The sequence below is a fragment of the Pipistrellus kuhlii genome, unplaced genomic scaffold, assembly GCF_014108245.1.
Source record: "Pipistrellus kuhlii isolate mPipKuh1 unplaced genomic scaffold, mPipKuh1.p scaffold_m20_p_1, whole genome shotgun sequence".
Classification (NCBI taxonomy): Eukaryota; Metazoa; Chordata; class Mammalia; order Chiroptera; family Vespertilionidae; genus Pipistrellus; species Pipistrellus kuhlii.
Window position 1 is genome coordinate 71,316,491 of NW_023425404.1, and position 8,730 is coordinate 71,325,220.

An 8,730-nucleotide genomic window follows, 5' to 3' on the forward strand; every position below is an offset into this window, starting at 1 on the left:
GCGCTGTGCTTCAGTTTCCCAAATCTAAACATCCAAAAACAACAACTTACTCCCCAGGTTATTGTGAGGATCTAATAAATGCTTCCTAAAACATACTTAGGACAGTGTATGAATGTGGTACCAAAAATAAAGAGAAAAAAATAAGGCAGTGAGATAGTACTTACCATTTATTAAGTCACCAGCAATTAAAACATTTACAATTGCTAGAAAAATAATTAAAATATTATATAAGATGATTCTTATTATTTATTTATTTTTCCTCTTCTGATTGGTTTCTTTTAGTTTCCTCATATTCCAAATCATTGATTTGATTTTTGAGATTTTCGACTCTTGAACCCTTATACAATAAATTATTCTTTATTTCAGTTATGCTTAATTTCTGACTGGTCCTTTTTCATGTCCTTGATGTTCTGATTGAGGTTCTTGAAATTCTCACTAAGATCCTTGAGCAACCTATTGTTTAAAACTCTGTATTAAGTAGTTTGCTTTCTTTCATTTTTTTTTTTCCTGGCAATTTCTTCTGTTCTTTTATTTGTGCCATGCTTTTTGTTTGTTTTTGTTTTTGTTTTTTGCCTATTTTCCCAGTGTTTGTTTTTATGTATTAGGTAGAGCTGCTATGTCTCCTGGAATTGGTGAGCAGCCTTGTATAGTAAGTGTCCTATAGGGCCCAGTGGTTCAGCCTCCTCAGTTACCTGAACTGGACACTCTAGGTGTGCCCTGTGTGGGCTAAGTGGGCACAGTCTTGTTGAACCTTGAATGCTGTTAGTGTCACTGGAGAAAGTTATCTCCAGGACAACTGGCTGTGAGAACTAGCTGCAACTACAGTGGAAGAACTGCTTCAGTGGGTCTTTGATGCTCCCTGGGACTGCCCTTGTGTCTATCTCTTGTGGATGTGTAGAATTGTAATCTTGTATGGTATGAAGCTGTCTACTGGATGCACTGGCTGTGGGGTCTCCCAGGAGGTGCAAAGTCAGCCACTGCCTGGGGCCACTGGCAGGAGCTACACAATAAGTGTTACTTGTATTGGGCTTGGAAATGCCCAGGCAAGGACCAACTGTGAAGCAAGGCAGGCTGGTGCTAGTGCTGGGTCTTGGGCCTTTTACTGATAGGTATGGGGCACACTGGCACCATCTGCTGCTTGTTTGAGAGATTTTAGCAAAGTTTAAAGCCAGAGCCAGGATAGGCCACTCATATAGAAAAACAGCTGCAAACAGATTAGGTGGGCTGCAAATTAGATGGGGCTGGGTCTCAGAGTTAAGCAAACCTGAGTGGAGCAAACAGTGTGAGCCAGGTTGATGAAAACTCAAATATGGCTGCCAGTCAGCTCTGTGATGGGGAGGTCTCAGCACAAGGTCAATGACCCTCTGAGCACCCCTATCTGGGAGAAAGCTGTCCTCAACTTCTTGTTCTGATACCAGACAATCTAGTTCCTCCCCATATGTCCCTGGATTCTCCTTTCACCATACCCCATCACTGGAGCTCAGAGGAATCAAGTCTGAGTAAGACTGTATGCTGGCCCTTTAAGAGAAACTGCCTGGGCCTCCAGCGGCCTCCATGTCATTCAGCCGCAATCCCTGCTGGTTTTAGAGCCCGAAGTTACAGGGACTTCTCTTCCCAGCTCTGGAACACTGGGCTTGGGGTTCTGTGTGGGGCTGGGACCCCTTCTCCTCACAGGAGGCTCTTCAGCCAAGATATCCTTCCTGATTAAAAACAAACAAACATGTCACACTTGGGTGCCTGACCAGCCTGTTTCATACCTTTGTCCCTCTACCAGCCTCAATATATTTTCTTTTTACTTCTCTAGTTGTAGGACTTCCATTAATCCATAACTCAGGTGGTTCTCAATTATGGTTGTTCTGTATTTTAGCTGCAATTTTGATGTTGTTGTGGGAGGTGGTGAGTACAGGCATTTACTTATGCTGCCATCTTGGTTCTGGGACAATTTCAAGAGTACCAACATTCGAATTATGGGGGTGCCAGAAGGAGGAGGAGAAAGAGAAAGATATTGAAAACCTATTTAAAGACATAATGACATTAAACTTCCCCTATATGGTGAAAGAAATATATTTATAAGTCCAGGAATCACAGAGTGCAAAACAAAAGGAACCCAAAGAGGACCACACCAAGACACATCATGATTAAGATGCCAAGGACTAAAGACAAAGAGAGAATCTTAAAAACAGCAAGATAAAAGCAGTTAGTTACCTATAAAGGAGTGCTCATATGACTGTCAGTTGATTTATCTATACAAACTTTTCAGGCCAAAAGGGAGTGGCAAGAAATCTTCAAAGTGATGAGGAGCAAGGACCAACAACTAAGAATACTCTACCCAGCAAAGCTATCATTTAGACTTGAAGGTGAGATAAAAAGCTTCACAAACAAGAAAAAGCTAAAAGAGTTAGTTCATCATCACCAGACCAGTATTGCATGAAATGTTGAAGTGTATTCTTTAAGAAGAGGAATAAGGAGAAGAAGAAAAGTAAAAAATATGAACAATAAAATGACAAGAAATAAATAGCTATCAATAAATAAATCTAAAAGCCAAAATAAATGAACAAGGAATCTAAAGAACAAAATAAACTAATAAATAAAAAAGAACCAGATTCATAGAAACATGGAACAGACTGATGAATTTGAGAGAAAAGGAGGGCAGAAAGAGATTAAACAAAGAATTTATATGCATTATCTAAGAACAATAGGGTGGTTAAAGCTTACTAGTTAAATTCTTATGTTTTACCTCTGATTTGTATATCTAAAGATATTATAAAATTAAATCCAAAACTTGTTGGTGCCAACATCTCCATAAAAACTTTTTAAAACCAATCACATCTTTGTTTTTATATTTTTATATTTTGAGTGTTAATAATGTGAAAACACAGGCTATATTTATATTTCATCAGCTACATTGTTTTGGATCAACACTTAGCACTGTGCTTTGTTGGAACTTTAAATTCAGGGATGATTCCCTGGTCCAAGATTCCCATGAAACTGCAGCCAACATTTAAAGAAAAACAAGAATATGATCCTAATTGTGCCAATTTATTCCAATTATGAACTTTGAAAACCTGGTATATACTATTTGAGATTCAGGTACACACATGCACTTCTTCTTTCAAATGTAAAGCTCTGACTCATAAATGAAGTCAACGGGTATTTGTACAAAGTGCTTAATGAGTGGCCACCACTGTCCACCGAAAGATGTATAAGATCAAGTCCATTGGCACCTAGTCCCTCATTAAAGACAAGTTCTAAATAATAGAAATAATTAAAAATGATAAAAAATAGTATATGTATAACCATATATACTATAGACTGAATGTACAATAGACATTTGGAGAAAGGAAAGATTAACTGTGGAGCTTTGTCACCATCAATTGTCTACTTTTAAAATATGTGCTTATAGTTAAACTATTTATCTTTAGCAAGAACCTTAAAAAACACTTCTGGGGAAGTTTCCCCTCACCTAGAGCTGGTTTGTAAATATAAAGCAAAGTAAGGAAATACATCATATGGAATTTCAAACCTAAATCCTTATTTACTTTAATTTGGACAATGAAAATGGGCTAGAGAGTTGGATTTAGGTGCTATTATATCCAATCTACAAATCTTGTTTCCTTGAACACTTTCTAAGCATTTAGTCAAGCTTGTTATATTATAGTTCCAATCTGAGTTCTCTAATTTTACACAAACAATAGTTGAAAGAAAATATGCTAAATATCTCTGAAACTTTCAATTAAAAAACTTGGAATTTTAAATGCTATTGCAGATATCCAGTATTTGAAACACTATTGTTTCAACCTTTATTCTCCTAGTTATCATGCCTTTAAAACCTCTGACAGTGTTAATGTTTAAAAATTATATCATCCTTTAGATTGGTTTTTCTGCCTCAGTGTTCTTGTTTGTTTGGTTTGGTTTTTGTTTGTTTTTTACTGGCAATAAATCACCTTCAACCCCAAAAACCCAAGACACTGGCTGAAAGAGACTTTTTATTACTTTTATGTACAGAAAACTCAACAGTGCACACTTAGCCCAGCTTAGGGTCCATTGCCTCCCCAGTGGCATTAGATCTCCTTGTATCTGTCCTTATAATTGTCCCAATGCCTCCACCAGTGTAGCCAGAGCTCCCTCTTCATGTTAAGCTGTGTGAAGGCCAAGGTGGTGCGGATCTTCCTGTGGGCCAGCTGCCCCACCCTGTCCTTCCCCTGCTAATGCAGTGGGGGGTCCCATCTTCCGGTACAGTGAGAGCAAGAAGACCTCCCAGCCTGATGGGGTCCATGCCGTGTGCTATCACCATCAGCTGGCCATGTGTTCTCCACCAGGGTGGTGACCCTGTGAACCCTGCTCCAAGGACAGGGTCCTGTGGGTGGGGACATCCCCTTTGCCTGCAGCTGCTTTTGCAGCCCAGGCCAACCATCTCTGCTTCTTCTCTTGCTTTGTCTCGGGCTGTACTTGCGGGGCAGCTTCAGCAGTTGCGTAGTAGTTTGGGGGTCCAAGGTTTGGGCGAACTGGTTAATGCTGGAGGCACTTTTAGACGTTTGTAGGGAACAGCCCTTTGCTGCTGCAGCCAAATGTAGTGGGGCCATTTGGTAGCACGGGCTTGGTCCCTTTGGGCTGGAATTCCTGTCCAATGCCAAAATTCTTGGGCCTTTTCTCAAATAGGGGTTGACCACCTTCTTGGCTGCCTGCTTCTTCAGGACAGCAGTGGCCGGGGCCACCTTCTTCCCCTGTACCTGTCTTCCCTTTGGCATCTTGGGTGGCAGGAGGAGAGAGCCCTGTCTCAATATTTTAACTTATAAAACTACTAGCGGCCTGGTGCATAAAACTCATACACAGGAGTAAGGGGGGGGTGGGGTGGGGAATCAGCTTGTCCTGCACCCTCTCACAATCTGGGACCACTGGCTCTTAACTACTTGCTGGCCTGCCTGCTTGATTGCCCTTAACCACTCTGCCTGCCTGCCTGGTCACCCCTAACCCCCTCTTCCTTGGCCTCCACTGTCTCAGCTTCATTGGGAAGGTCATCCAGAAATATGTCCAGAATAATATCTGGAAGGTAGTTTGGCTATCAGGTCTAATTAGCATATTACCCTTTTATTATTATAGATATGTTATTTTTATCATGGTAATCTAATCAACAGGGTATACTTCTACCAGATTACAAAAATTATAAAGCATCTTTTCTAGTAGAATCAACATTAATTTTTTATAATGTAATAAATCATGATAAAAATGAAATAGAGTATATACAAGGAGTTCAAAAAAGGGAATGATTTTATATGGTGCTTTAAATCAACACTTAAAAATTATTTACTTGCCAATTTATTCAAGAACCTATTTGATATAGTTTTTAAGTTCAGGGACAAACGTATGATATTCTCTTAGTTGGTCTTTATTAAGAAAGTTCCACATGCAAGACCCTGACCAAGTATATTTGAATAGTTCACTGGAAATGGCGTTCGGCAGATGCCCACTAGTAAATACCAGCAGTTGCAGCTGATGGGGAAAGCCTGGATGTCTTTCCACATTGTAACAACCATTTATTGTGCAGAAAGGACTGATCTAATCAGGAAGATACACTCCTATAGAGAGGTGGGTGGATAATTAGAAGGTAAACACATAGGTCTATCTAGAAACAAATATTTACATGTAGAGCATGCTAGTTATTGTTAGATACTGGGAAGTCTTATTGAAAAACTAGAGGCCCAGCATGTGAAATCATGCAAATCCCATAGTCCCTCCCACCGCTGCCGCGGGATCCAGAGTCCCTCTCGCCTCCACCATGGGATCCAGAATCCCTTCTGCAGCTGCCACAGAACCCATCAAGGTGCCTCCTGGTGACTGGTCATTTGGTCATTATGGTGTTACAGCATTACAGCCACTGGCTTTTTATAATATAGACTAGAGGCCTGATGCATTAAAATTCATGCAAGAGTAGGCTTTCCTTCCCCTGGCTGCTAGCACTGGCTTTCCTCTGGCACCCAGGACCCAGGCTGCTTCCCTCCTCTGGCTGCCTGCAGGGACCCGGGACCCCAACTGGCTTCCCTCCAGCCTCAGCTTTGTCAGGAAGGACGTCTGGAATGATGTCTGGTCTAATTAGCATATTACCCTTTTATTATTATAGATAATATACGCGCAAAAATTGTAGGTGTAGAACTCCATGATTTTTTCAAACTACTTATATAATCAGCACCAGATCAAGAAAACAGAATCTTATCAGTACTTCTAAAGCTACTTCTTCCACCTTGAGGGTAAGTCCCCTTTTTATGGTCTAACAGCATGGCGTAGTTCTACCTGTTTCAGAACTTTACACAAATCGAAACATTCTCTGTGTAGCATTTTTTGTCGTTGGTGAGATTTAGCCACGTTGTAGCTAGTTGTAGTTATTTCATTCTCATTTGATCTTTAATATGCCTTGATTTATGTATCCATTCTGTTGTTTGGGGAAAATTTTTAGTTTGGGATTCATATAATAGTGTTGTGTGAACATTCTGTGCATGTTTTTTGGTTAATAGATGTACATGTTTCTGTTAGTTCCTTCCTGAAGAAGGAGATGCTGGCTCAAAGGCACACTTGTTTGGATTTACTGGACGATGCCAGTTTTCAACGTGGCTGGACCAGTCTTCATTCACTGGCTGAACTGAGAGCCAGTCCACATAGCTGTGGGCACTTGGTCCTTTCTGTCTTTTGCATTTTAGCCATTCTAGAGAATATGTAGTAGCGTCTCATTATTTTAATTGCATTTTCCTGATGACCACTGTGATGAATGTAAAAGCACTGCCACAATTATCAGATCCTCATAACAATTTATATCGATGAGGACACCGGGATTTAGTGGATTTGCAATTTACTTAATTTCACTCAGATTGGATGAGGTAAACCAGCATTGGAGATGATAGGTTTTTCTCATTAATTGGGCACATAATAATAGAATTTTAGAGTCAGAGGATAGTTTTGAGATCATGCCATCCGGAAGCTTCTCACAGATGAAGCTAAGACCAGAAAATTGGCTCTATTAATCACAGCAGGCGTTAGATCACATTTATTTTGGTTTTGTCCAGTGCAATGCACTGGCCTAAACATCTGGATTCTATTCTGGGTTCTACCGCCTACCAGCTGTGTGGTTGAAGTCAAGTCGTCTGCTTTCTCTGGGCATCTATTCTTCAATGACAGCTATCTCTACTAAAAAATATCTTCTTACATGTTTATTGCCAGCCAGAAGACAATTATGATAAAAAGTGCAACTTTCTGTGCTTTATAGCTGACACAGACTTGAGCGGTCTCCCATTGCCTGTCCTCCCTCTGTGCCAGGAATGCTGGTCTCCAGCAAGGCTCAGCAGCTGGATGATGTTCTCATTTTATGACTCCTAATTCATTGATCTACAGGGTAGATAGCTCCACCTGGAGACCCACAGCCCCTCAACTTTACATGACCCAAACCCACGTCTCTCTCCACCTTACCAACTCTTGACCCCAGTCCTACCTGTAAACCTGTTTCTCTTCCTTTTCTAACCTTAGTTAATATCCCCTGCATTTATGTCTTCTTTATTTCACTCATTACTCCATACATCATTGCATTATTAATCATCACAATGCCACCTTCTACTGGAACTTTTTTCTAACAGGGTCCATGCTCCAGTCTCTTTCCTCACTAATCTATCCTCTGCTATCTTGGAATTTTTATCTTTGTATATTCTGATATGATCATGCCATAATCTTGCTAAAATATTAGACATATTTTTATTAGACACTAGAGGCCTAGTAGAATCTGGCCTAAATGGGCAGTCAGACATCCCTTTCACAGTCCAGGAATGCTGGCTCCCAACTGCTCGCCTGCCTGCCTTCCTGATTGCCTCTAACCACTTCTGCCTGCCAGCCTGATCACCCCCTAACCACTCCTCTCCCAGCCTGATTGATGCCTAACTGCTCCCCTGCCAGTCTGTTTTCCCCCAACTGCTCTCCCCTGCAGGCCTGGGTGCCCTCCAACTGCCCTTCCCTGCAATCCGGTTGCCCCCAACTTCCCTCCTCTGCCAGCCTTGTCATCCCTAACTGCCCTCCCCTGCAGTCTTGATCACCCCCACCTGACCACCCTTGCAGACCTGGCCCCTCCCTGCTCTCCCCTGCTGGCCATCTTGTGGTGGCCATCTTATGTCCACATGGGCACAGCCATCTTTGACCACCTAGGGGCAGCCTTGTTGTGTGTTGGAGTGATAGTCAATTTGCATATTACTCTTTTATTAGATAATAGGATAGAGGCCTGATACATGAAAGGGGGCCAGCTAGTTTTCCCTGAAGGATGTCCTGGATCAGGGTGGGGGTTCCCTTGGGGCGTAACACAGCCTGGGTGAGGGCCTGTGATGGTTTGCAGGCTGGCCACGCCCTCTGGCAAACCAAGGAGAGGCCCTGGTATCTGGGATTTATTTATCTTCTACAATTGAAATTTTGTAGCCTTGAGTGGAGCCAAGCCTCCTGCTTGCTTTGTGGCTGCTGCCATTTTTGTTCAGATTTATTTATGTTCTATAATTGAAACTTTGTAGCCTTGAGTAGAGGCCAAGGCAGGCCAGAGTGTGCAAAAAGCTTGGCTTCCTCCATTGCTGGGGAAACCCAAGCCTCCTGCTTGCTCCATGGCCATAGCCATCTTGGTTGGGCTAATTTGCATACTCGCTCCTGATTGTCTGATGGGTGTGGCTTATGAGTATATTAGAGTGATGGTTAATTTGCATATTACTATTTTAT

At 41.7% G+C, this 8,730-nt stretch overlaps 1 pseudogene; it reads right to left on the minus strand.

The window, feature by feature from the left end:
- Window positions 1-3,969: 3,969 nt before the first annotated feature.
- Window positions 3,970-4,748, minus strand: LOC118704988 (annotated as a pseudogene).
- Window positions 4,749-8,730: the final 3,982 nt, after the last annotated feature.